The 25,418-nt window shown below is 42.9% G+C and overlaps 1 protein-coding gene across 3 annotated transcripts in view; it reads right to left on the bottom strand.

The window, feature by feature from the left end:
• ELOVL7 (ELOVL fatty acid elongase 7) overlaps positions 1-12,851 on the bottom strand; it is a 34,201-nt gene extending 21,350 nt beyond the window's left edge. Inside the window, exon 1 of one of the 3 annotated variants that reach the window (XM_034072635.1) lies at positions 12,791-12,851. The gene's annotated coding sequence lies outside the window, so the exon portion shown is untranslated. Of the gene's footprint in view, positions 1-3,938; positions 3,960-11,979; positions 12,111-12,790 lie in introns of those variants that run through there. The other 2 variants (XM_005151928.3, XM_031051507.2) reach the window with 2 other exon arrangements.
• Between the last annotated feature and the right edge of the window lie 12,567 nt (positions 12,852-25,418).

Consider the following 25,418-nt stretch of genomic DNA (forward strand, 5'->3'; position numbering starts at 1 on the left):
CAGGGACTGACGTCCTACATCACATAGAAAGACACATCAAGTCCGCATAGTCCCTGCAATCATAGCCTGGAAGAAAGTTTCTTTGTAAGTGAGAACCCAGCTCAAGACCTGAATGCAAGTTTTCAGTTTAACTCAAATATCAGAAAATCTCTGAGCAGGCCCCTGAAAAGATTCCCAGTTTCAGTTGGGATGTGAACACCATGAAATTAAGTGTATCTTCCCCAGTTTTCTCTCCTTCACCATGTTCCAAATGTTTCAGAGGAAGGCAAAAACATAAGCAGGTGGAAAAAAGCTCCTTGAATTTTAACTTATTACCAGTGCTCCCCTGTCTTTACAAGAATTCTTTACTTCAGCATTTGCATGTCAGACATCTTGCAGCCAACTAGTCTCACCTGCCTACTGCTGTGCTGCAGTGAGCAGCTCCTTGTCCTGGGTTCAGCAGTAGCAGTCATTTTTCTCCTTCTTAGTAGCTGGTGCAGTGCTGTGTTTTGACTTTCAGCCTGGGAACAACGCTGATAACACTGATGTTTTTAAGCTGTTGCTCAGTAGTGTTTACTCTGACCAAGGACTTTCTGAGTCTCATGCTCTGCCAGGGAGGAAGGGAAGCTGGGAGGATGCAGAGACAGGACACCTGACCCAAACTAGCCAAAGAGGTATTCCGTAACACAGCACGTCATGCCCACTATATAAACTGGGGGCAGTTACCTGCAAGGGCTAGATTGCTGCTCGAGTAGGGCTGGGTATCGGTTGGCGAGTGATGAGCAGTTGTATTCTCTTCCCTTGTTATTTCCCTTATCATTATTATTATCGGTGGCAGCAGTAGTGGTTTGTGTTCTACCTTAGTTACTGGACTGTTCTTATCTCAACCCATGGGAGTTACATTCTTTCTATTCTTCTCCACATCCCTGCAGGAGTGGGGGGAGGAAGAAGAGGGAGAGTGAGCAAGTGGCTGAGTGGTTCTGAGTTACTGGCTGGGCTTAAACCATGACACTCCTGCACCCAGGCAAGGGCAGAAGCTCTTCTCCCTGGTCCCACAGTGCATGACTTGCACTCCTTCGACTGCTGCTCAGTGATGCCATCTCAGGAAGTGAGCCCTGTGGCACATCACATGTCAACTTTCACCTACAAGTGAAAATGCGGTTCACATAGGATGTAATTATTTTTATGAATGCAACTTCCACTAGCTACTGATATATTATTACCCTTATCAAACACCTTACGTAAAGTACTGATTTAGTAACTGGTCCTATCCAACCCAGGTTAATCATCTCCTTACCTAAAGGTCTTGAATAGATTCTCCTTATCCCTCTTTGCTTATTATGTAACTAGAAAAATTTCTGCAGCATTTCAATCTTTCTTTCAAGACCAGATCAACTAAGCATTGGGTCACTTCAAACAGGCTTTCACAAAATGAGAAGCAGGGGCTAGAGAGCAGTAACACAATCTACTATTTTCAGCTGTGATACACAACCATGCTAACTCATGCATCCAGTACTCCCCATTCATTCCTACAAGACAGCATCTTCTTAATAAGGTGAGCTTTACCTATTCTGGGTTTTATTTTCTCTCTACAGTAGAGACAGTTCTAATGTAAGACTTCTTTACAGTTCAGGTGTTTCTAAAGTGCATACACATTGTTAGTAACAAAGCAAAGCAGAATATAAAGCTCTGTACTGAAGTAGAGGATAAGGAGTGGAACTCATCTGCTCTGCAACAATAGCACAGCCTAGATTTTTCAGACAATTTATAGGTAAGCCCTAAAAAGGCAAAGGGAGTGCAAATGCCAACGAAATACTTTGAATGAAAGGCATTAAAGATGGCTGGTAACATCAAAGGTTTGCATTTTATGAGACTAAAAATGAAGGGGCATCCATAAAATAGGTCTAATGACATTTAATGTCTTCTCACTGTGGTGATGAAGATTGCTTCTTTTGAGTACAAGCTGTAGCTACTTGAATGCTTTGGTAAGACTCTTCCACATTCTACAAGACAGAAAAAAGCATTCTCATATCAGTTATCAATACCTTCCCAGTACACTCAACAAAGCAGACCACAAGCAACACAGTCTCAGCTAACATTGCCAAGATTTGTGATCAGTCTCAAGCTCTCTCTCTTTACTCCTTCCTGCTATCACTAACCTAAGTCTGCATCATTGTGGAACCTGTGGGTAAGACGGCTTAGAATTGACTCTGGTTATTAGCACTATTGCTTATATCTATCTGCCCAACTAAAGTCGCTAATACAAAGGGACACGAGGGAGACTGTCCCCTTCCTTTAGCAGCAAGCTGAATCATTGAGTTGGCTCTGTCATCTATCCTCATTAACATTTAAGAGTTAATGCATATGACTTAACTGCATATGAAAAACTCATACATCCCATTAATTACAGTAGAAGCAGTTTGCTACCAAGGACCGATAAAGAACTTAAGTTTGTGTTTATCCACCACTTAACAGAACAGTGACATAAATTGTCATTAAATAACCAGTATGGGGGGGTATTCCATGGAAGCTAAGCAGAAACAGAAATGCAGAACTAGGCTTCATCTTCAAGAAAAGAATCCTTAAAACAAATGGGAACACCATTTGTTACACAGGTAACATCTTGATAACCTACAGGAATGGAAAAAAACACACAAGCCTTATTTCCAAAGGCACCTTGTAACTAAGTAATCAATGGCAACATACCTGTAGCTATTCAGCACTGCAAAAAATAGATATAGAAAAATCAGACCATAAATTTCCACCTGTGGCAGACAAAGACAGACATTGCTGTCTTTTGTAACAGAAAAATACACCAGAAAGGAGTTTCACAGGAAGGAGAGACAAAAAATACATAATTACCTTAAGAACACAATACCTTAAGAAAGAAGAGGTGTGAAGTGAAAAAAAAAAATCACCATTTCCAAAAAAAGAAGTATTCTTCTACACTCCCATCTTGCCTACAGCATACACTTAGCTACTGTCACTGCAGCTGCCATGACAAAATGACATTGCAAAGTCAAAGTCATTTTACAGAACTTTCATTGCACCAGCTGTAATCTTGCTGGGTTCAGATTACTGGTTAAGCAGTAATGCTGGTAACACCACTGTGGAGTTCCAAAATACTATTTTGTTCACTCTTTAATGCAACAATTTACAAAAGCTGAATTGCTCCCACGCTCCTTTTGTGCTGATGTGGACTGATTTCCTTTACCATTGTTTCCCACTGCCTTATACTTGCTCCACCTACCCACCCTCTGGGTCCTAGGCTGATATCCTAAGCAGCAAAATAACGCATTCCTTCTACTCCAGTTTTGCTTGTGTTGCATTAGGCAGGCATAAATTTTAAAGGCAGCTGACCTAGAGCTGACACCCTCCCTTGCTAGCACCCTCTTTTTCTTTAAGCTAGCACACAACATAGCAGACATGCTGCTGAACACTGTACACATCAGCAACTGCAACCTCCCTAGGAAGCTCTTCCAAACGAAAGCTGGAACCAGCTGTGCCGGCACCTTCTGCAATGACCCGCACAGCACAACCATGAACTTTGGGAAGCTTGACACAGGCAATGGCTGCACAGAGGGGAGATGGCTGAGCTTTAGGGTGATAAAAGCCAGTTTAAAGGAAATCTCTGCTAAGTGTTTTTAAACTAGTCTCAGAACACTCTCCCCACCCAAGGAAGTGTGTTGACAGTATCATAAAAAAAAGCGGCAGCTCCCAAGTTCACTCTTGGCACATTGAATACTGTTACAAATGTGCTTTTTGGAGCGTTCCAGGAAGCTACTAGACTGCCACATCCTAAATCTTTCCAGTCCAATCTGTACAGCTGCAGTTGGAGGTTTCAAATCACTGAAGCGTATGCAATGAGATATAAAGGCCGTAGGTTTGGGGAGGTTTTGTTGTTTAAATCAACATTCTTCAGCATGATGAAAAGTCCAGTTAATCACTACAAAACATACTCCCGTGAGTATCGGTGTCAGGCAACCCACAAAAGGACGTCATACTGTTGTTTGCAGACTCAGGCCTCTCAGCCAGAACAACTAAACACAGCAGTAAGAACATGAACAGCCTTCCAATTTCTCATGACACTCCTGTTTTTTCTCCTGCATTCCAAGGATGATCTCTTAAAAAAAAAAAGAAATAATCAGTTTATACTTGACCAGAGTTACTGCAGAACTGAAATACAGTTTCAGAAATCAAGGCGAGGTGGAAAAGCCAGGTATTTTCCAGGTAAGTGCCAGCTGCACTCTGTACTCAAGGGAAGGACCACAGAGGAATGCAGGACAGACAGCAACGAGACATCTAAATGTTAGGGACACTGGGAGGAAATGACCCTGCAGACTCATTCTCTAGTCAAAGCCACATGTTGTATTTTGCTTATACTTTGAGTTCAAGGATGAATGCATGGAAATTATAGTGTATTACAAAATCACAATTGATTCTATCTGAAATTTGAGTAAGCTTTTGGATAGCTGTCTTGGATGCTGTTTACACTACTTCACGGCCAGTTACTTTCCACAGCACTTTCCTCTTTTGAGGTGACTGCACTTCTTGGGGGGTGACCCAGTTTGACAGAGGTCAGGCACACAGCAGGAACACACGCATGGGAGCACCCTTGCATTGACTTGATATCAACAGCACTTGCAGAAATGCTCTTTTCCACTTGTGAAGGTACCCTTCTAAGGATCATAGAAGCGTTGGACTTCCAGAGGGTTCACATGGAAGACCTGGGGGTCAGGACTCAATCAGTATGGCATAGGAATAATTGTAGCTGCCTACAAGCACTAGAGAGAGGAAACATTCAGTGAAGGTGATTCAAGGGCAGTCAAAGGCCTATGGAGACAAAAGAAAAAGGTTGCTCCATAGGCAAAGCGATGCTCCACAGGACAGCATTCAGATGACAATACACCCCCAAAACTCACATAAAAACAAAACTCTAAAGACTACTACTCTAAGACCATTCACTGACTTGATAAGCAAAAGTGTTTCACAACATTTCTTAAACCAGACCTTGATACAGCAAATCCAACTTAAAAATATATCAGTTCTTTGTTCAGTTTCCCAGCAATCAACAAGCAGGAGTTTGCATAACAGAAAATGCAAAATAGAGGCTGATATGATGGGAAAAATACATTAATGACATTACACAGCTGTGAAGGTTTCCTTCTGCTGCAGATCTAGTCAGCTACAACTTAGTTCCTTTGCTAAGAGGAATTTTTAAAAGTCTTCATTGTTTTGTATTTTCAGGAAGCTCAAGAACAGTGTATAAAGCAGCATTATGGAGGCTGTGCATTTGTAACAGCAGAGCCTTTTAAAATCAGCTTAAAACATCAAATTATGTTCATTCTTCACAGAAGAACAGAATGAAATGCTACACAGGTTTGTTAGTCACAGGTATGTTGTAAGGATTTTAAATCTTCTCTCAGTATTTTCCACTACTACAATAGAACGTAGTTTTTACCATCTTTCCAAACATTCAGAGACCACTCAGCACCACAAGACAACTCTGTGGTTTAAAATAGATTAGCATGTAGGAATGAACCAGCTACATCTGGCCAAGTCAACTGCACTTGTTTTTTTCTTCTTTCCAATCCTGAAAGATTGCCAAATACAAATAGCTCAAAAAAAAAAACAACAATGTATCCCATCAACAAAGTGCATTAGGCAATGAATGTGCCACATCAGAATAACACGAGACAATAATATACTTCCAGCGCAGCAGCTTGGCAAGCAGCACAGTACTCAGCCAAATACTAATGTTCCTGTAAAACACCAGTATACAAGAAACAGACAAGTGTCTAATAGTCTACTCAGCATGCAACAGCAGTAGAAAAGAAGAAAACTGGACCATCTCCAGAACAAAGGAAGATTAGGCTTATATATCACTGTGCATCTAAATTATCAAAAGAAGTCTTAGACAGCATCTTTCACATACAGGTCTCAGTGCCCTGAAGAAGAGGTCAGCATGTTTAGTTCACTCTCTACATGGAACACTCAGACACCAAAGGAAAAAAGGCACCTTTTCTACCTGTCAGCACTGTAACGTGCAAACAAAATCAAAGTGTTGGGTACCAGTTCAGTATTCCAGCTGCTGTGCAAAACTATAAGGCCACGCACTGCTTTCTGAATCTAAACTTAATTTCCCACTGACTGGAATGGAGGACTGGGCCTCTTCCCACTGCCGTGGTCTCAACAAGTGAACCAAGCTCACACAATTTCAGTTAAGGTTTGACTAATGCTCCAGCACCTTGGATGAAAGCAACCGATGGCATGCAATCATACTTCACAAGGATACACATGAAGTCTCCGTAAGTACACCAAACTGCACGATTTCCATGGCTCCAGAGGCAATTTTCCATCTCATATTTTTCAACGTAGTTCAGAGGGGGTACCTAAGCTGTTTGGTTTTGAAATACAGTAGCAGCCTTATTTGAGATTGGGAAAAACTCCAGATCAAACCAGAACTTGGCATGGCTCAGGCCATGCTTGTGAACCTTTTTTCTGCAACTTTCAGATGGGGTTTCCTAACTGATCAGGTTATCACTGACAACTTGATCACTGATGACTTCAGTTTATGAGAAGCAGTTCCAAGATAATCTGAAATTCAACTGGGGGATTTTTCACCAAGTAAGATTTCAAGCACTCATTAGAGGACCTGCTGAAGGGAGGCACAGAAAGCTCTATCTAGCAGCTTCTATGTTTTGTCTCCAAAATGTCAAGAGGCATGTTAATAGTTAGAAGTTAAAATGAACAAACTTCCTGAACACCAAAGCTATGCATAAAGTTATTTACAGCCTTGCCTTACAGTTTTATCACTTCTTTGTGCAAAACAAAACTCAAGCAGACTCCTCTTTAACAATCTAAGCTAGTACAGAACAAAAGGTGTTTCAGAAACAATGTTGTTAGCACAATAGCAATAATGCAAGTGATCAAAGGAATAAATACATGTAACAAAGCTTCTGAGGAACACAGGTCAGAAGTAGTTTTGTGAAAGGTTTAATTTCAATGATGGTGAACACTGAGCTTACTCCATTAGCCCATTGGCCTCTGTACACAGTGTCTTCTATACATCTCAGCCACAAAAGACAAGGGTGGACAGGGCACCTCTGAATGGCAAATTAAGCTTGCCAGACTCATTCTGTACAATTAGAGCTTCAAAAGTGAATCTTTTGTACCAGTACTGGAAAGCCAAGCCACACAATTCCAACTACAAAAGTGATTGAATGTATTTAACCCAGATATTTTCAACTGTACATCTAAACAAACAAGAAAGGAATTGTAATGGATGCTGTAAGTGCAAATACTGTAAAATACACTACAGCATTCATTTGCACCTGAAGTATACGTGAATCCAAGTAACTTTCACCTGTACAGAAGGTGGCAACATTACCAGTTACTACTTCTCTGAACAGAGTTTCCATGCTGCCCACCCCCACGTGATACCATATGGTAAAGAAATACCACAGTATTTACTTAGCAGAGTAAATAAGCACAACTGACCAATTATCCTGATACTCTACAGCCACAGCTTTTCATTGAAAACAATTCAAAAACTATTTCAACAAAAGAAAACAGTTTTCAGGCACTTTATTTTTTAAACAGATGAGACCAAAAACACAAAACCCCCCAAAAAACAGAACAACAAAAACAACCCCAACAAAACAAAAAAAAAGAAACCCACTACTTGTCACCTCAAACAACTTTCCTGAAAGAAAGGGCGCGGTACCAACTTGAACCATACACTTACTGTAAAAGCATAAAGAAAAGCACTGAATCAGTTTTTTGTGACTTTGTTTTAAGCCACTTCAGGACTAATGATACAATGCAAATTATTTCCAAAACAAGCTGATCTTTGTGTTTCAGACTCCAACAAGAGTTGTCCCCTGCTTTTGTTAGAAAACAAAGAATAAAAGGCATGGAGTTATTCTTAGTAAGCCATATTTTCATCTTGGACATACTCATAAACCTAGAATACTGTCACAGGAATAGGAGCATTATCTTGAATTCCAGTCCAGGAGATGCCTGTAGAAACTCAACAACTTTGCGCACTGTATATTCTACTCCTGAGTACAGGTTTTTGCAGGCACAACACAAAGTTATGCTCATTCACACACTTTTGGTTAAGTATTGCTTTTTCTAAAAAAAAAAAAAAAAAGAAAAAAGAGGCTTCGAATAGAGGCTCCAGGCATGGGGCCCAGTGTGCAAGGCACCATATCAGTATAAAAGATAATCCAAAGTACAAAGAATCCACAATGAAATTAAATGCACGCAGGCAGTGTATAGGAATTCAAAAAGCTTCTACAAGCAGCTTCTCTTGAACGTAGCCTGCTCACGCAGAGCAAGTCTGACTGTTTACAGAGTAAATCTGCAATTGTAAGTGCACTTTTAATGGTAGCAATGTCATTTTAATCAACCTCTCCCCCCATTACTCATATCTGCTCCTATTTCAACCTTGACTTATGATGGAACAACCATTTTTCTGGCTGCATAATAATATAAATTAGGAAACATGTCCAGGGCGGGGGAGGCAGCCTCGCAGGAAAGGAAAGGGTATTTTTAACCCAGACCAGTTCCTCAGTGCTTTTCAGCACCAGCCTTCACCGAGGGTTATATCAGCACAACAGAAAGGTGACACAAGGGCAAAAGCACTCAGGATAAAAGAAATGCTGGTGAAACTACAACATCAAGCTAAGCTGGTAACATGAGTGGAGATAAGAGTCAGAGTTCACTGCTTCTACCATGATGAGTAATACAGCCCTGACACAGCTAAGAGGGGCAATTCAAATTGCTCCTGGCAAGTAAGATGATTCATGGAGTTTATTGCCACCTATATTTGTTCTTGTGACATCTGTGCCATTCTGCAGATGGAACCCAGCGCTTACTTTGGGCTGGATAGGCTCTACAAGTAGTTTTTAAGAGATTAGTTTTGTATATAGCTCAGGATTTCAAAGTTGAAAATGCTACTGAAATTCAGTTCCTCAGATTCTCATCCAGAACCAAGATAATAATCACGTAACTTTTTAACCTGTGCTGCTCTAAACCATGTATTTTTCTCACATTACTCAATTTACGAGCTACTTACAGGTCTTTTCTAGTCAACATCTCAGTGATAAAATGTTTCATGTAACCATAAGCAGACAGAACAAAATACGTGCAAAAAAGAAAAATCAAGACATACATCAACAGATACATGGAAAGCACTTTACTACATGGATTTAGTAAAAAAACCCAACAAACAAAACACACACACAAAACCCACAAACAAACCCAGAACTGTTCAACATTTTGAGTTCAGTGGTCAGCATTAAACACTGAAACCAAAGAGAAGAGACACGTAACTTGTTCTGGTGTGTCCTATAAGCATAAATTTACATAATTAATTTGAAATAATGAAATGATGGTTTGCCTTTTGGATCTCAACTAAGTATCAGAAGGATAGAAATAAGAAAACCTTTACTATGGTTCCTGCAGTTTTCCAAACCTGCAGTTTTGGAAAACTTCTTGTACATTGAACACCAACAACAGGCTACAGAAAATAAAACTACTGCATGACCCTCTGAAACATCTCACCTTTTAAAGGAACCACATTTTAAAAAGTACAATCAGACTTACAAAATCAATTATTTTGTTAATGCTATGATTTTGTTCTAATAATCTGATATTTTCAGGGAGTGAAAGGTTTACTTTTCACCATTTAGGCTGCATTTGCCCTCTAGATGCAGCACTGAGCCTGGGTACAGAAGAGAGGCCCTTGAGCAAGCACCTGGGACCTACTCCCTAGCAACATCCAACAATGCACTGTAACTACCCAGTTTCTAAGTAACATGCAAAGTAATTTTAGAATTAAGCAGAAAGGTAACAAACCTAAAACAACGGCAAAGATTTTGTAACATGCTGTAAACCTGTTTCATGGCAACAACTCTTCTTAGTGCTGGAACACCTTTACTTCCGAGTTTCCCGCTGCTTAGCTACCACCCCTTTCCGAATCAGGAACTGCTTCCAAGCACAGACCAGCTTCCTCCTAAATATTCAGCAAGGCTGACCAGAACTGCTGTTTGAAACATCCATAAATTGCAGTGGAGGAAAACTTAATCAAATTTGTCAGTTCTCACCTTTAGTATGTACTGGGGCAATGGGGAAACTGATAAAAACAGTGCACATGTGTGTCACCTGCTGTGACTTCAGGAAAGAAAACCAGGGCAGTAAGAACTGCAGTGAGGAACAGGGGAATAGCATGTTAGGTTACATGTCTTCCTTGTCAGCTATCCAGGCTTTGGGAAGTAGCTTAAAGCTTCAAACATCCACTAGCCTGAAGTCAAGTGAGTATTGGACTATAAAATCATTTTTATTCAAGTCATGCCATGCCACTGAAGATGACACCATCCCATGTAGTCATCTGTGCCTATGTACCATAGCTTTACTACCCATATTTTACAAACCATTCTTAATCCATTTAGACAAAGCAAGCCAGATTAACTGACAGTCAACACTAAACCACCTCATTTTTGCTTGGGGCAGACCAGGAGCTCACATCAGCCTTCATTAGGAGAGTTAGAGTGGCAGCCTCTGAGAGCCACGTCAAAGCTGAGATGCATCAGGAAGGGATAGCAAACTTGAAGGCTACCAAGTTAGACCAAGAATATGACAAACACGATTTTACAAGCAGCTAATGAAGATCCAGAAAGGGATCCTTGCTCCCCTCCACCTTCTGCACCCAGCTCAGAGGGAACATTCTCCCACCTTCAATCTCCCCACACAGCTGGTTCCACACACCACTCACCTCACTGCCTTGCTCTGCATATGCCTGCACCTCCCAAAGTCTCTGTGTTAAGCAATCAGACAGGGTGGGCAAGGGAAGAGATAAGTGTTAGACCAGAAGCACTGTGCAGAAGCAGGTTCAAGAGGAAGAGCAGGAGCCCAAGGTGAGGGGAGAAAAAGAAAACAAGCTTCCCGATTTATTGCAGTGGAGTGAAACAAAGCCCGGAAGTGCACAGCATGGCAAGGGGAGCAGCACGCTCAGCAAAGGCCACCGAGTCATGTCAGGATACAGACATGTACCTCATTAGTTCCTTTACAGATATGCAATTAGTTGATAGGCATTTCATGGTATTCAGTTAGCTTCATAACTAGTTAAATCTTATTTGGCATGTATTACTTGACTAATGCCATGGCATCTCTCCCGACACATTCCATGGATATTGCTTCCTGTACCATAATGTGCCTGACTCCACCAGCAAATAAATACTATTTAATAGAAAGTTGGTTGACACATTGCAATGAAATTGCAAAGTTACCGAATTGCAAATTTATGTTACGCCCCACACTTGCAACAGAGATGCTGCCTAGGAAGACTAAAAGCCTGCATCTGGTTAGGGTTTCATATCCTAGGTCTCTGCACTTTATCTTCAAGCAAACGTGCAATTACAAGCACTCCCTTTCCTCAGTGAAGCGTTCTGAAGGAACATCCACACTGCCTAACGCCATGCTGATAAACAACGACGCTACCTCCACCCGAGGCAGATCCAAGGCAACCAGAACGCTTCCCGGGCAGCACCCCAGACGCTGAGCAGCAGAATAAGCCAGGGAGCACGCTGTTCCCAGGCTGTTCCCCACAACCAGAAAAACTCGTTCAAAGTTCTCCCACATGGCAACACTCAGTGTGGACCTACACACAGGTCTGGGAAGGCCTGAGTTTCAATGGAGTAAGGTTTATGATTTGCCCAAATAGCTTTTGTTAACTTATCTTGATTTCTTACGCAAGCAAGCAATCAGTAAAAGTTGGTCTGCAGCCTCGCTACGCATTTTCAAGCATCACACAATTCTTTGTGCAGAGACATCCAAAACCCAACCAAAGTATAAACGTACTTAAAACGTATCTACAAACCAAGTAACAACGTACTTCCAATGTTCAAACGACATACACAACAACCAGGGCTGCAGAGGACAAGCCCAGGAGACTGTCCCAATGCAGTTGTGTCAGCCACACAAGCTAGCACCCACCTGCCTCTTCAGCTCATGGCACTACTTCTGCAGCCAGTCCCGAAGGACGGACTCACCAAGCACGGCAGCAGAGGAGACCTGTCTGCAAGCAGGAAAGAGGCAGCAAGCCAGACAGTCACTGTCTCAACCGGCCAGACAACACCTGACTAGACATGGTCCCTCCAGCCGCACATTTTAATACCACCATCTGAAGAACGTGGGCCACACCTCTCCCCTGGCTGCCTCCAACCATTTGCCCCTCAACTTCTTGATCCCTGGGACCCGTCTTCTCTCTGGGAGGTGAGGGGGTAAGAGGAGGTATTTTACAAACATAACCCCCCCGTGCAGCCTCCTGTGCAAGCTGCGGGCCATCCCCATGCTTCATCCTTGGTGCAACTTGCTCTCCTGCACTGGAAGATAAGCTCAGCGCATGTGGGGCTTAACTAGAGGGCTTGGAGGGACAGGCACCACGAGGTGTGGGACACAGAGTCTGGGGGAACAGCAACCGTCAAGTGGGAAGCGCAGACAGAAACCCTGGGGGCCAAGCACGGCAGGAAGGCTGGGAAATAGGCTTGGCGGGACACAGCTCTAGGGCCTGGGGGTAAGGCGCAGCAGGGACATGGACCGGGGATGTGGCTGCAGCCGGTGGACGAAGGCGGGGAGGGAAAAGGCAGAGCCGGGTGTCCGCGGCGGGACGCGGAGGATGCAACCGCAGCGAAGGAGTTTACGGGGTCGGGAGTGCAGGAACCACCCCAGGGACCAGCCCTGCCCGACGGACGCCGGGGGTCCCTCCCCGCTCCCGCAGGCAGCCCCCCCCCCCCCCCAGCCTCACCTGTCCCCGCAGCCGCCGGACAGCAACTGCGCGGCGGGACGGCGCGCGCGGAGGGAGAGCGCGCGGCGGGGCGGGGGGGGTACAGCCCCGCCCCCTCCCCCCTGAGGCCCCGCCCCTCGCCGCACGCCCCTCCGGGCCCGCGGCCCTGAGTCACCGGCCCTGGCGCTGCTGCCCGCTCCGAGCCGAGCCGTGACCCGCCTGTTGAGCTGCGGCTGCACCTGGACCCCTCTTCCCGTGCGGAGCGGGGCAGTCCGGGATCGGTGCAGCCGGGGTGAGCCACGGCAGCGCAGGAGGGAGGCTTAGCAACTGCTCTGAAAAGTGAAAGCACGGCTGGTCAGGGTCAGCTCCGTGCTTTGCGGCGTACCCCGGAACCGCTGCAGTACCCTTCTCTTAGAAGCTGTTGAGGATGAACACTCCCCAATGACCCCGGTCTAGAGAAGTATGGGGCACACAGAAAGGTATTGGTGGGTTCCTAGTGTGTAAATAAGTGCCATGTTTTCGTTTTGTCTCTTTAGTTCACAAAAAGTTAGAAATAACAGCTTTCTGAAGTGTTTAACATGGAGGTAATAGTTTGAGTCAAAAGAAAAAACCTAAGGAGCAGGGAGAGAGCATGAAGGCAATCTGAAGAGGCAAACTCCATTTATGATGTGCAGGAAAGTACGAGACAAAGGGACTGTAAGCTGATGCTGTGGTATATAGCCAACATGCAGGCACTTTAAAGGGCCTCTGAGTTGGAGGACATAGGGAAGCTCAAACCCAAATTTGGAGATCACAAGAGGCAGAACCAGCATAGAAACCTTGTTATGAGTGTGGAAATACTCTGAGGCTGAAAAACAAGTGGTGGCATGGGGATGGGTAAACAAAGCACTTGTAACAGGGATTGTGCAGAGCTCCACATCAATGAGTGATTGATTAGGCTGGAAACTGGGAGGAGGACCATAACATTATGGATTTGCTTCATCTCCCTATTGGAATTGCTGGGATTATGACAGGTGAAGAAATCCTGGCACTTTTGAAAGAACATCTTAATAAGATCTCTGGGTTTGGTCAAAAGGGATACGTAGAAATATGATAATCCATTGAGCAATACTGTATGGCTCACCTAGGAGGGGGAATATCACAAAAAAAAATTAAAACATTTGCCCACCCCTTAAGTTTCAGAAGTTGGAGCCTTTTCTTTGATTTCTTGGTTCAAAACTATTTTTTCTAAGGCATCAGCCAAGAAAAACTACAAACAGACCTTAGGAACCAGTACACCCCTGCTCAGACAGAGTTCTTGGGAGCCTTAAGGCTAATAAGTCCTGACTTGTCCAGAGGGATGCAGCTATGTGGCTGAGCAAGCAACTAATATTCCTCATGTGTTGTAAAATCTATTTAGCCATGCTTGATAGGGCTGCCTTGGTCGAGACAAAATGGGACACTGGGGAGCATAACAACAAAAACTAAGTAGGTCACCTGTAGACTTCAGAATGCAAGGCTGTTGTCATTAATGGAAGAAAATAACAATTACCAGATGCAAGCTAACAGCCCTAACACATTTGATGCCAACTGTGTTAGCAACAACATTTCCTCTCTCTTTGGAGCCCCATAAAGAGAGTAAGTGGCCTCACCTTCCACGTGCTTCAGGAGCAAAGGTAATTTGAACCATCAAACAAGCCTGGGTTGTTGGGAGAGGACAGAAATAATGGTTGACCTGCTCGTGGCAAGTAAATGATTAACATGCAGGAGGGGAAAGGCAGCATGAAGGAGAGACGGCTCTGCCCTGCACGCACAAAGAAAGCAGAGTCACACAGGAAGTCAGAGATGTAAATTGTAAAAATAGACAGCTGGCAGCAACTCAGTTTTTTTCAGTGCTTAGCACATGAAATCTGCACATGAGATTTATTGTAAGTAATCTTTCAAGTTCCCTATATTCAACATTGCAAGAACAGGACAAGAGGGAAATGAATGCAGAGACTGCAGACAGCTCTCCAGATTTTACAAGATAATGAAGACTTAACTCCTGGTCCATGCTGGATGGAGAACTGTGCTTGTTGCCTTTGTTGCCTTACTGGAATCCACATAGCTCAGACACTGCTTCTCCACTGACTAAAGGATGTTTAGATTGTCATGCTATCTGCACATCACTTTTGGAAAGATTTGTGTTTTAAGAGACTCTTAGAGATCAGTACTCTCTAGGACTGTATCTGAAGCCTGAAGGGCTGATCACCAGGAGAATCTCAGGAACCACTCCCTCGTGCACCAACTGTGCTGTGAGCTTTTGCTGAAACAGTTCTAACCAAGTGAGATAGTCACTGAAAGAACAGCAACAGGTATCTGCACATCAGTCTTCAAGAGATACAAACACTACCCAAATCTTGTTTGCCAGCTTTGCTTTCCTGGAGAACATCTGGTTTGCCTGTGCACCTGTACTCGAGTTGAGTCACAACTGACAAATCTGTCCCAGGCAGGCTCTGTTGCAAGTGGCCCACATCCCATGCCTGTTAACAGCAGTGTGTTACTGTGTTTGGCAGCTGGACTGGAGACAGAAGGGCTCTCATGATCCTTCTCGTTTTCCAGATGGAGTTACTTTCAGACTTTGCTTACTCTTTACTCAGAAAAGAACTGCTATTACTACCTAATCTTCTGAGCCAGAACAGCGTCCTTTGAGGCATTCTAAACTTTTCGCCACCGAGGTCTGTTACAGAGAGCCAGGGGTGGGTCCTTGTGTAATGGTGGTGGTGACCTTTCAAGAGCAGTTTCCAAATAGCAGAGAAATTCCTCCTCATACATGTATCATCACTTTTGCTGAGGCACAGGGTGGGAACTTGCACAGTCCTGCTCATCTATCTAAGGATGATCTGAGGTGTGCAAGGAAGTTTTCCCCCTCTGTGGATGTACGCTGCAGGTAACTGTGCAGAAGTGAGTAGCTGTTGCTGTAGTTGCATGGTTTCTTAGCATCATAAACTCAACACAAGCCCCTGCAGTATTGTGAAGTCAGCTCTGTTTCTATGTTTACCTACATGCTGAGCTCCAGTTTTGCCATTTGAACAATGGTGAAATTCAATAAATTCTCACAACCGTGACAAAGCTATTCAGACAGGGAACTTTCATCAGGAACTCACTTATACCAAATGACAGTATTAAAGTCATTAGGTCCTTACCATGAAAAACAATTTTACTGTTTATGCAGCTGAGACTGGTGCTAGGCAGGAGTGAACAAAGGTGCTTCAAAAGAAAAATGGCTATTGCAAAAGCAGAAGCAATATTCATAAATATATGTAAAATATGTTTAAAAGAGATGTTTAACAGAGGTAGTGTCATGCTGTCATATATTTATGATACAAATAATTGATACACATATATACTACGTTCTGTATTATATGTATGTATTTTAAAATTTATGTATAATGTGTATATAGTACATACACATTATATACGTAACACACAGGTATCAAATATTGTATATATAAATACACTTACAATACATATGCACACACAGTCTATAATACAGTTTATTACATAAACACTGTGCTTCTGAAATGAAAACTGATAGCAACACACCTCCTCAGAGTGTATTGCTTAAATGCAGGTTGATTGCAGCTCAATCTATACCAGGAAGGGGAATCAAGTCAGACGCAAAATGTACATTGCAGTCAGCCAAACAAGTGTACGTAATGCGATGAGACAACCAAAGCCACAACAGTTGGCCAGACTATTTCCAAAAATCATAAACTTGCATCACCAGATTTTCCATTTTACCCTGTCCCATCTCTGGAAACAGTATGTGAAGAAAAGAGCCAACCTCACTAACATTGTGAATATAATCTCTAACTTAAAAATGTATAAATATGAAGATCTAAAAGCTTGTTGTATAGTATAGACAACCTTTGAATGATCACTCTAAGCATATTCCATAGTACTAGAGACAGTGGCTGTTTTGGAGCCATGACATTTTACAGCTTTTTATAGCTGAGAATTCTAATTCAGGTGCTGTCAACTGGTTTTTAATACAAAATTTAAAGCTAAATCTTTCATAAGTCTGATTTTGTCTGCATGTGTTATGGGCAGTGATGGGAGCAAATGTTTTACTCTGCAGGAACTCTCACAGACAAAGCAAAAGGAAGTAGTAATCTTTTCAAATGTTGTAGGGTTGTGGAGTCTGTACCTAGGCCACAACATTACACCATAATCACAGACTTATCCATGAGCTGGGTGCAGAAACATGTCTGGAAAAGTAAGTTCCTTTTACAGAGCAGTGCTTTATGACTGAAAAATCATTCTAACATGTATCAAGAAAAAAGTGTTGATCAGCTGAAGGATAGACAGGCTCTGCAGAGGGATTTGCACAGGTGTGCTGGATCTGTCACAACTGTGCTGTGGACAATGGTATGAGGTTCAAGAAGGAGAAGTGCCAGGTCCTGCATTTGGATCACAACGACCCCATGCCATGCTACAGGCTTGGGGCAAAGTGGCTGGAAAGCAGCTTGGTGGAAAAGGACCTGAAAGTGCTGGTTGTTGGAGCTGAACATGATCCAGCTTGTGCCCAGGCAGCCAAGACAGCCAGCAGCATCCTGGCCTGTATCAACAATAGTGTGGCCAGCAGGGCCAGGGCAGTGATCATCCCCTGTACTGGGCACTGGTGAGGCTGCACCTCAAATCTTGTACTCAGCTGTGGGCTCCTCACTATGAGAGAGACATTGAGGTGCTGGGGCGGATCCAGAGAAGGTGAAGTGTGTGGAGCACAAGTGTGCTTAGGAGCGGCTGAGGGAGCTGGGAGGGTTTAGTCTGAAGAAGGCTGAGGGAGACCTTATCACTCTCTACAGCTGCCTGACAGGAGGTTGTAGTGAGGTGGGGGTTGGTCTCTTCTCCCCAGTAACAAGCAATAGGACAAGAGGTAATGGCCTCAAGCTGCACCAGGAGAGGCTTAGATTAGATATTTGGAAAAAATTCTTCACAGAGAGAGTGGTCAGGCATTGGAACAAGCTGCCCAGGGCAGTGGTGGGATCACCGTCCCTGAAAGCGTTCAGAAACTGTGTAGCTGAGGCCCTCAGTGACATGGGTTAGTGGTGGTCTTGGCCACCACTATGGGGTAGTGGTTGGACTTGATCTTTAAGGTTTTTTCCAACCTAGTTGATTCTGTGATTCTAAATGCATAAGCACAAGGCAAAGGGGTATTCAACACAATTTCTGTGAATACATTACAGCTTTTCCTGGTTGGGGTTCCTGTCTGATTTCAGACAAATCAGGCTATTTTTGTCCCTGTTCTCCCCATGACAGTAATGTCACTTGTGCTTGGTAGAAGCTACAGATTACTAAGTTACCTTGAATCCAAAGATACCAACTCATGTTCAAGGAGAGGTAAAACATGGAAAAACAGCTTTGTGGCAGACATGGTTTTAAAGGATTCAGAAAAGGAGCTACAGACAAGATACCTTTCACATGGGTTAAAATAAGTACTGCCACTTTCCTAATAAGAGTTCCAATAAACTCAGAAGAAACCAACTGATTAAGTGTAAGAACTTGCTGATTTAGATTAATTTCTAGATAAGATGTAAAAAAGAGTAGGCTGGGAACTTCCATAGATTTTTAATCTTGTGGCATGAGAGAGGAGTATTCATAGTTCATACTGTGTTATCACAGCTAGGATACATACATAAGCAAGCTGGTTTTGAAACTGAGCTTCTTCACTGGTAATGTAAGACCTGTGGCATGACTCTGAGAAGAATCTTTTCTGAGAAAGAGAAATCCCACAGAATCATAGAATACTTAGGGTTGGAAAGGACCTTAAGATCATCTAGTTCCAACCCCCCTGCCATGGGCAGGGACACCTCACAATAAACCATATCACCCAAGGCTTCATCCAACCTGGCCTTGAACACTGCCAGGGATGGAGCGTTCACAACCTCCCTGGGCAACCCATTCCAGTGCCTCACCACCCTAACAGGAAAGAATTTCTTCCTTATATCCAATCTAAACCTCCGCTGTTTAAACTACCAATAAATCAAACTAATCTGCATTATATTTCACAGTTAATTCCACTTCTTTTGTGGTCTCTCATACCTGTAGTACTAGCACAGATGAGGTATTTTAAATTAGGCTTTTGTAATTAAGAAAAAAATGAATGACAAAACCAAAATAAAAAAACAACAGAAAATGCAAACACCCAAAGAACAAAAAAAAATATCTTCATTTATGTATTTGTTTTTCTAGAAATATTTGCAAGAGGCGTTAAGGACATTTTCCATTATCATGCTTCTATACATAGAAATATGGAAACCCAACAGCTTTGTTTTATGAAAGGATGCACTGTGCAGATACACAGTTACCTCCATAACCTGTCAGAGTCACAAAAGCAGTCTCACAGGGCATGTTCAGGTATATTCAGGTGGTGCAGGTGTGCTGCAGAGGAGCAGTGGCAGTCATAAAGAGCACACTGGAGTCATTGATGTGTTTTAATCTGAAGAGTGAGAAAGCACTGCCTGCCACTCTCTGCAGAAAGGCTGGTGATGGTTCTCTTTGGAGAGAAGCAGACACCAACCAAAGCAGCTAAATCAACCACCTGCATGTTAAGATTTTAAAAGGACCAACCTGCAGCATCCTAGAGATGCTTTTATCTGGGACAGGTTGCAGTCTTCCAGTCCCTACAAATAATGAGCTGAAATTAGGGGAAAATAGTGATGAACACAGGTCAATTATAAAATTAAAATGCCAGGTTTTCACGACTATTTTCTACCAACTTTAATGAACAAATGCTGTAAGTGTGGGAACTAGTAAGTTGCTTCTTCATATAAAGGTATTGCACTGGGTCCAAGTAAGCTAACAAGCAGCTAATGTTATTCCAGAAACTGCATGTATATGTGAACCTACGGTTACGAAAAAGCTAATGAAGCCTCCCTTCCATTTTCCTTATTCTGTGGGTGCAGTCCTGCTCTAACACAGCCAAATGGCTTTCAGATCAAAGCTCTCATGTTCTTCTGCTCAAAACACTACCTGAACTGGCAAACCAAAGTATGCACCTAGGCACGTAGCTATGCCAGCAAATGGAAATGGGAGAGGACAGGCCTGAGGTCTGCCTAGAGAGGCTAGGTGATATTTCAAAAGCAAACAGAGCCACCAATTTTAAGCAGAAGATCTTGATGAATAACATTCAATGAGCAAAAGGTTGAGGAATTCAGTGTAGAGACAGGCTAGGATAAAGCCCTAGCTCGGAGAGCTGTGTGTGGAAGAAGGAGCAGTGTGAAAGCCACTGCTCTCACAACTCCTGCACACTGGCCCATGTGGAGCAGCACCCTCAGCTCAGGTTTCAGGAGACTCCACAGAAGTGAGCACTGGTTTTGATGATGTACCACTGCGGCATGGAGGATTGCTGGACATACACACACCGTGTGTCCAGGGGAACAAGCTGGACTCTACCTTTAATTCTATCAGCTAGAATGGCTCCTTCATTTCTTTCCTCCATGTGCTGGTTTTGGCTGCAGTTGTGTTAGTTTTCTTCGTAGTAGCTGGTATGGGGCTATACTTCGGACTTGTGCTGGAAACTGTATGGATAATTCAAGGATGTTTTCATTATTGCTGAACAGTGCTTACACATAGCCAAGGCCTTTTCTGCTTCTCACACTACTCCATCAGTGAGTGGGCTGGGGGTGCACAAGAGGTTGGGAGAGAACATAGCGGGGACAGCCAATCCCAACTGACCACAGGAACATTCCATACTGTATGGCATCATGCTCAGCAATAAACTAGGAGGAAAGTGAGCAGGGGGGCCACTGCTTGGGGACTGGCTGGGTATCAGTCTGTTGGTGGTAAGCAATTGTTTTCATTTGCATCACTTGTCTTTCTTGGGTTTTATTTCCCTTTATTTTCCTTTTCATTACATTTTTGTTATTATTATTTCAATTATTAAATTATTCTTATCTCAGTCCATGAGTTTTCTCACTTTTATCCTTCCAATTCTCTTCCCTCAGCCTGCTGGAGGAGTGAGTGAGTGGCTGCACCATGCTTAGCTGCTGGCTGCAGTTAAACTACAATACACTGTCTTCATAGTTCTTGTACAGCTTAATGCTTGAGTAGCCTTGTGAACTACTGAATGACTTTCCACCTTTTGACTGGCATTTCTTTTCCCTCTGGCAGGGAAAAAAACTTTGCTGGCACAGTTTTCAAGCCACTGGAATATATAATAAGCCTTCCTCCTGATATAAGATATTCTAGTGAGACTTTACACATGCTTAAGGCACACAGAGCAAACCTCATGAAGTACTGAAACCCATAATACAACACAAGGAGTTCTGATAAGCAGCAATATCGTTCTTATCCACCACAGTTCTGCATGTGTCACAGGTATTTACATTTAATATAGTAGCCCATCACTGAGTTGTATTTAAATTACTTTGATATACTTAATTAGTAAACCTAAACCTGAATAGTTACCAATAGTGGCAGAACAGGATGAAGCAGCTGTTTCAAACTTTCATTTAGGCCCCCAGGTGTGTTAGCTGTCTGCAAAACAATTACATATTCTGGAAACTTTCTTTATAAACAATGATGAATAGCATTCAGATGGCAAAATGCCATGCAACTCTAGAGATGCATTTTTTTTTCCTTGGGAAACAATTTATGCACTGCACTGAGAACATGCAATATACTCCAAGCAAGTGCCAAACGTGACCATTTCCCACAGAAGATGTGCAGAAGAACTGCTCAATATAAAGCACCTGCTGAATTAGTGGCAGTGCAAAACCATGGAACAGCACTGGACCAATTGGATACATAGGATGCTTCAACTCACATAGGCTATAATGCATGACTTGGGTACAAAAATAGTCTCTGGGACATCACCTGGAAGATCTAGCAATGGGCAAAAGAAAAAGAGCTTCATTCAAATACACTATTTGATGAAGTACCAAACCTTTTCTTTTTTTTTTTTTTCATGTTTGCTAGCATGAGAAACATAATCAGCTGGTTTCCTGAGGTGTTAGGGAACAGTGTAGGAGGCGATAGCAACAGTAATTAACTGTTGAGCAACAGGAGACACTCCCTACTGACTGCCACAAAACATGAGAACTTGATACTCTTACCATACACCTACTCTTTGGTGCATCTTTTATCACAGCAAACATGGGTGCTCCAGACTGCTGCATTCATTGTGCCCTGTTTATCTACAGAAAATAGGAAATAAGCATATTAATACAGTGACAGAGTAGCGCAGCCATGGCAGTATTAAACTCCATGTAGTTTAACTGATGTAGGTGAACTGATACAGCATGCCAGCAAGATACACTAGCTTGTGGTGCAGTTGCTCACCTAAGCTGGAGTTAACAGCTCTGTATTACACTGCGGAACAGATACAACCTAAGTTAGAGAAGGATTCTCTTTTTCCTTTCTTTTCCCAGGTTATTCCCCTTTCTTAACATGGCACTGATAGGCTAGCGATTTACCACACAGATCAAGATGCATTTGTGTGGATGAAAGGAAAACATTGCAGGCAGGCATTAATAACTACAGTTCCTTCAGAGACCATCCTGAACTACTAACAGGGAAGATTAAGAGTCAGCTTTAAATTTTAAATACAGGTGGAACTGGCTAGCTACCAAATGTAAGTTTATTCTTGCCAATGATCTCCAGCAAGACTGTAATATATTTATTCATTTATTATTAATAACTTTTTGAGCTAACTTTTCTAAAAAATATTATTCCAAATTTTCTTAAGTTGTTTTAATAATTCTGTTGAAAGTTAAGACTTGTAACTAATACAAAGCAAGTATCATGTTAAATAAATACTTTGCAGTCAATGGAAAAGGAAAATGCTCAGAATCTTTGAAAAGTGGCCACTGAGAACAGCAAAAAATATTTTTAAGAAACCCCCCTTTCTTTGTTCCCCAAGTTAAACTATTTTGTATTAAACAAAGGCATAATATTTTTGTTGCTGAATAAATTATCTCATTCCTGTTTAAACATGTTGCTCTAGATTACAAACATGTGGCTGTAAAAATAACTGGTTGGACTGATTTAAACTGCTGATTTTAATCTCTGATTTGGCATGAGGAAATTTGCTCTAAACCTGTTAGGATTGCACATGCACCTCTGTGCCATAGCTGTAAGGCAGATTTGTAATCTTCCAAGTGTACAGATCTCAGTGACTGACTGAAAGTCTCTTCTTTGGTCAAAAGCTAAGATGCATAACTAAAAATACCCTAGTTTCTTTCTGCCTGAGTTTGAAAACAAATGGTGATAAAATTGAAATTAGGAGCAAAGTTGTATGCCTATGCAATTAAAAAATTCTTTCATATGTAAATAGAAAGCTGCCTTAAAAGACCCAAATATTTTTCTCCACCCTCCTGGGCTTGGTGGAATTTGGCAGGACTTGGCGTGGGTAAGGGTTGTCAGCATGGTGGATTACATTGGTTAACTGCTGCTATCTGGTCAGAACGTGTGGGCTGCTGGTTAAGGCTCCCTATGCAGCACACAGATACAATTAGAAGAGATGAAGATGTGTATTTATGCACCTGCCTGAATTCAGGGCCACCTTTTTATCCCCCATTCCCACTGTTTTTATAAAATAAACTAAAAAGCATGAGAGGGTGGAAGAAGGCATGTCCATTTCATAACTCTAACAACACAAAAGGACTTTATTGATATGTTTTACATACTTTGGTCTGTTGGGTATTAGAAGCATTAACTGTGGTCCTCTGAAACCAGTTCATCCTGGCTGGGTGGTCTATAACAGACTCCTGCCAGGATATCTGCTTGGTTGGCCTTCCCCCTGATCTTCACCCACAGCCTTCTCACTCACAACATTGAGTCCAAGGCAGTCGATGCACTCCCTGACATACAACACAACCCCACTACCTCTCTTTCTTTGCCTATCCCTTCTGAAGAGCTTGTAGCCATCCATTGCAGCCCTTCATGATGATGTGGTCCCCTGAAACCAGGCCTTCAAGAATATCTCCCTTGTGGCAAAACCTTAGCACACATTTTAGAGTCTAAGCACATGGCCTATACTGAAGTTCTCTTTCTTTATGGACTACTTGAACCATGATAGTTCCTAAGTTTTACATGACAAAAATATGTAGCTGTGCAGTTCCAGTGGTCTAATTTATATGCCTATAACTTGACTATGTATCACAAACTCTAGTTGTAGGCTTACTGATTCATTGTGGCGGATCCTAGGCCAATGTGCACTGAGTAGCTTACAATTATCAACTGTATGCACTAAATCCTCACCTTCATTAAAAAGTGAGTTAGGGAGGAAACAGAGAACTATTCTCCAATGGTGCCAAAACAGTGGTAACTTAAATACATTTATATCTTGTGTGCACATGGTCTTCCACAGAAGAATTGCAGGGCACCTCATGTTGTGACCAGCTCTACTAGAAAAAGAGTAGTTGTGATAGGTGACTCCACCCTAAGGGGAGCAGAGGGCCCCATATATAGGCCTGACCAGGCTCATGGGGAAGTCTGCTGCTTCCCTGGGACCAGGGTAAGGGACTTCACCAGGAAACTCACTCGTCTGTTACAGCGACTAATGTCATTTATTAGTCTTCCAGGTGGGTGATGAGGAAATCTCTTCAAGAAGCCTTAGAGGCTCAAGAAGGACTTCAGGGCCTTGGGGTGACTGGTTCAGGGTTCAGCACTGCATCAGCTATTAAGAAGGAGAAAGTTGACTGTTACAGCTGAACCCAGGACAGGGAGCCCAAGTGGTGCTCTCGTCCCTCCTGCCAGACACAATCAATGACAGTGGTGACACCAGAAAAATCTCATTAATTAATTCTTGCCTCCATGACTGGTGTCAGCACCAGAATTTTGGGGGTTTTGACCACGAGTCAGTCTACACAGACCAGGCCTGCTGGCAGCAGATGAGGTACATGTGTCCCAAAGAGAGAAAAGGATCCTAGCCCAGGAGCTAGCAGGGCTTATAGAAGGGGCTTTAAACTCAGTTTGAAGGGGAAGGCAATAACACCAGGCTTGCTAGACATGAGACACGGGGTAGGGTGCTACTGTTGGAGCCCAGATCCACAGGACAACTTCAATGCATCTGTGCCAGTGCCCACAGAATGGGCAACAAAAGGCAGTAGCTGGAAGCCATTGTGCAGCAGGGAAATCATGACATAATCGCCATCACAGAAACATGGTGGAATGATTTGCATGATTGAAGGGCTGCAATGGATGGCTACAAGCTCTTCAGAAGGGATAGGCAAAGAAAGAGAGGTAGTGGGGTTGTGTTGTATGTCAGGGAGTGCATCGACTGCCTTGGACTCAATGTTGTGAGTGAGAAGGCTGTGGGTGAAGATCAGGGGGAAGGCCAGCCAAGCAGATATCCTGGCAGGAGTCTGTTATAGACCACCCAGCCAGGATGAAGCTACAGATGAAGTGTTCTTCAAGTAACTGGGAGAAGTTTCATGATCCCCCCTTATTCTCATGGGGACTTCAGCATATCCGATGTCTGCTGGAAGTACAACACAGCAGAGAAGAGACAACCCAGGAGGTTCTTGGAGGGTGTGGAACATAACTTCCTAACCCAGCTGGTTAGTGAGCCAACTAGGGGGGGTGCCTGGCTAGATTTGCTGTTCGCAAACAGAGAAGGACTGGTGGATGATGTGATGGCTGGAGACCTTCTTGGGCGAAGTGATCAAAAAATGACTGAATTGTC

This window comes from Melopsittacus undulatus, chromosome Z (genome assembly GCF_012275295.1).
Source record: "Melopsittacus undulatus isolate bMelUnd1 chromosome Z, bMelUnd1.mat.Z, whole genome shotgun sequence".
Lineage (NCBI taxonomy): Eukaryota > Metazoa > Chordata > Aves > Psittaciformes > Psittaculidae > Melopsittacus > Melopsittacus undulatus.